This window comes from Camelina sativa, chromosome 8, assembly GCF_000633955.1.
Source record: "Camelina sativa cultivar DH55 chromosome 8, Cs, whole genome shotgun sequence".
Classification (NCBI taxonomy): domain Eukaryota; kingdom Viridiplantae; phylum Streptophyta; class Magnoliopsida; order Brassicales; family Brassicaceae; genus Camelina; species Camelina sativa.
In genome coordinates, this window is record NC_025692.1 from 22698215 (window position 1) to 22702711 (window position 4497).

The following is a 4497-nucleotide window of genomic DNA, read 5'->3' on the forward strand; positions in this document are numbered from 1 at the left end:
TCAAGCAAGGACCAACATAGGAGCAGGGGATGCTCCATCTACTCATACTTAAAGGAATGGCATTATGCCACCTGCTGTCCAGAACAACAATTTTGAGATCAAGAGTAGTCTCATCCAGATGATACAAAGCAACAAGTTTCATGGATTGCCAATGGAGGACCCATTGGATTATCTGGATGAATTTGATAGGCTTTGTAGCCTCACCAAGATAAATGGAGTTAGTGAGGATGGATTCAAACTCCGGCTTTTCCCATTCTCTTCGGGAGATAAAGCACACATCTGGGAAAAATCACTCCCCAAGGAGTCCATCACCACTTGGGAAGCGTGCAAGAAGGCGTTTCTAGCCAAATTCTTCTCCAACTCCAGAACCGCAAGGCTGCGAAATGACATTTCTAGCTTTGTTCAGAAGAACAATGAGGCGATCAGTGAAGCTTGGGAACGTTTCAAGGGATACACTACTTGATGCCCTCATCATGGCTTCAGCAATGCTTCATTGCTAAGTACACTTTATAGAGGAGTGGTCCTCAAGATACGGATGTTGCTGGACACCGCAAGCAATGGTAACTTCCTCAACAAGGATGTTGATGAAGGTTGGGATCTAGTGGAGAACTTGGCTCAATCTGATGGGCATTATAATGAGGAGTACGATCGCACTGTGCGATCTACCGGAGAGGAAGATGCCAAGTACAAGAGGGACATGAAAGCCCTCAATGACAAGCTCGATAAGCTCCTTAGCCAGCAGCAGCATGTTCATGCAATATCAGAGGAAGAGCAGTTTTTACAATAAGATGGGAAGATTTTTTAGCTAGAGGATGTGAACTACATCAACAACCAAGGAGGTTACAACAAAGGGTACAACAACTACAAGCCGAATCCGAATCTGTCATACCGTAACCCGAATGTTGCCAACCCTCAAGACCAGATCTACCCATCAGCAGTTCACGGGAACTAGGTCCAGCAGAAGCCTTTTGTCCAATACAATCAAGGTTATGCTCCTAAGCAGCAGCACTCTGGAAATTACCACCAACCCATTGCACCGCCTGGATTCCAACAACAACAAGGCCCGCCGAACCAATCACAGGAAGCTGACCTACGCGGCCTAATTCAGCAGATGATTCAAAATCAGGCATCAGCTGTTATGGACACCGCAAAACGGTTTGCGGAAATGAGCAAAAAGATTGATTCTGGATACAATGACTTTACTGCCACGTACGATTCGCTCAATACTAAGATGAGATACCTAGAGGGCCACCACAACAACCAACCAGCTCCAAAGATCAACCAGTTTCCAGGTAAAGCTGTTCAGAACCCAAAAGATTATGCCACTGCCCAAGCCATCTTCCTTGATGATGATTATGAGGATTACATCACTAAGGACAGTGATGTTCAAGATGGGGAGGATATGGATCACTATGGGATAAATGAGACCAAATAATACATATCTGAGTATGAGCCCGAGCCTTTACCCGAGGAGTCTGATCGAGCACTGGTTCGAGAATCACAAACCGAAGAACCACCCGAGGCAGAACCCGATGATGGTGATCGGATGATACATCGAGTAGATGGTCAGATGAGAGATCAACCTCAACTGCTTGTAGCAGCAGAAGGGGAACTAGAGGGATGGTTCAATGCTGCTCTTGACATCCAACTGGAGGCGCTTGCAGAGCGTATGGCCAAGCGTAAAGCTCCACCACCTAAGCTTTTGCCACCACACGAACTTCAAGAGGAAATCAACAAGGAAGCAGCTCAGCTGGAGATTGAGGTTAAGGAAGCTGTCAAGGAGATTGGGTATGAGATTCTCAGGAGTGGAGTGTGCTTAGATCCTGAGCTGCGAATCGAGGAGAAATTGGAGGATCCTGGCTCTTTTACTTTGCCATGCTCGATAGGACTTCGGATTTTCAAAAATTGCTTGTGCGATCTGGAAGCTTCAGTCAGCATCATGCCACTGTCAGTTGCCAACAAGATGGGTTTCAACAGTTTTAAACCGAGTAGTCTGTATTTGGTTCTAGCTGATAGAACAATCAGACATCTGATTGGGATCCTAGAAAATTTGCCTCTCATGATTGGAAGGGTAGAAGTCCCTACTGATTTTATGATCCTTGATATGGATAAGGAACCAGACGATCCACTGATCCTAGGGAGACCATTCTTGGCAACAGTAGGTGCAGTGATTGAGGTGAAACAAGGCAAGATCAGAATTGAGCATGGGGAGCATTTCAAGATGGAGTTTGATGTCAAGAAAGGAATTAAAAGGCCAACCATTGATGGTCAAGTTTTTTCCACTAAGACAAAGCAGACAAAAGTCAAGCATCTTGAAGAGGTCAACACTACATTTGCTGTGGAATCTGGACAAGACTTGGAGAATCCATTGAATCAGCCTGCTACATTGGAGAGGATTCCAGAACCTCTCCCTCCTAGATCCCATGCTTAAAGAGCATGAAGAGTCAAGCTTAGTGACTTAAAACAAACTCACTTGGGAGGAAGTCCCAAAGATATCTTTTATAATATTTTAATTCTGATTTATTTGTTTTATCTTATTTTCTATTTTTGCATGTTTAAAAAAAAAATAATTAAAAAAAAAAGGAAAAGAGGTAAAGGAAATTTTGGGGAACCCGAGGCTCTACCCGAATCCATACCCGACGCGCCTGATCGTGTTCCTACTCGGGTGGCGAGTGGAGTCCGAATTCCACAAACCCAAGCCCACTCTCGGTGAAGCCCAAGCTGCTAACCCTATTCTATTTAAAGGGATTAGAACCCTTCACCCTCAGCAGCACAAACCGATAAGTCTCTCAAACCTAAAAGCTTTTTGTTTTCCCACTTTCTATTTTCTCTCAAAGGAATCGAGACTCTTTGATTTTTATTTTTCGGGAACTAACCCCATTGATCTCGGCTTAGTCTCTGTTTTTGCTTTCAAGAGTTCGACAATGGCTCCTAAGATGAAAACATACCAAAAGAAGGGAAGCAGATCAACTTCCGCCGCTGCAAGAACCGGAGGTGATGCCGTCGAACCTCGCGAATCCCAAGGGAGAGGAGACATTCTGCATTCCCAACCGCTGGCTGGACGTTTCGTTTCTCCAACTTGATGCTCAACTCGATCCGTCGCCCGATCCGGTGCTTGAGCAACCGATCGAGTAGACCCCTGAGTTCGCTCACCAAGCCCGGTGGTGAGTGATGTTCGTCGATCTCCTCGACGTAGGGACCTGTCTACGTCCGAGAGAACTGTTACCGACCCTATGGAGGTCAATTATGATGCTGATGGAGGAGAGCCGAAGGAGATCCAAACATCGCGGCTAAGGAACAGAGCTGCGGTTGCAAGAGGGAAGAGACCAGCCTCTGAAAAGGCTGAGAAGGTAGCTGAGAGAGCAGCTGAGAAAGAGGATCGAGGCACAGAGGAGGAGAACCATGAGCGAGAGGAAGAGCAAAGAGAACGCACACGCCAAGCCTCGCGGAGGCTGAAGCAGAATGAAGTGGAGACTCCGGCAAAGCTTTTAAAGGTTTTCCGCAAGATGAATTTCGTTGGTACCCGCTACCCTCACCGAGAGACGATGAAGCAGTTGGGCATCGCTAGAGATGTCGAGTTCCTGTTCGACATGTGCCACTTGGGCCAAATGATGCGATCCCAACTTGAAGCTTATGAGGAGGAGACGGTCCACTTTCTCTCAACACTACGGTTGCACTACTTTGAGGACCACCGGACCCTACTACCCGATGGGGGGATCAGGTTCATCACCTTCTCCGTGCAAAACAAGGAGTACCGACTTACTTTCAAGGAGATGGACAAGCTGTATGGTTTCAAGGCTGGGAGTGGAGAAGGCATGGAGGTGAGCAAGAAGGATATGAGGTCCCTATGGCTGACAATAGGCGACAAACTCCCCTACAAGTCTACAAGCTCCAAATCCGCTCAAATAAGGAGCCCTGTTTTGAGGTACTTTCACAAGTCCTTTGCTTGCACTCTTTTTGCTAGAAAGGAGACTGGGAATGTGAATGACCATGAGCTCCAGCTGCTAGACATTGCCTTGTGTGGAGTGTTAGACAATGCTAGGGATGGTACACCGCTAGTAGGAGATGTTGCAGATACTAGCATGATCTTTGTGTTGCTCGATCAGTTCCTTTACCTCAATTCATGGGCTATGAAAACTGAGAGAAGAGAGGGAGCTGGAGAGATCTCCATAGGAAGATTGGTCACACCAATTTTGGTGGCGTACAATGTGCCTTTGAAAGGAGTGGTACATGACCCGAGATGGCTGGACATCGACTACCTCGTGCTGGCGAGATTTTTGGCCTATGAGAGGCCAAACAACAGGATGCTCTTCAAGTTTGTCCATCCAACTGTCGGAGCCGCCAAAATGATCATGCCCAATGTAGTGTGCACCAAGGTCCGGCTGGGGGAGAACATCGACTTTGCACCGCCTCTAGAAGAGCTGTACAACCTGGAGAAGGAATCCAAAGCTGGAGAGAGAGAGCCGACTGGGCGAGAACAAGGAGACAACTCGGAGG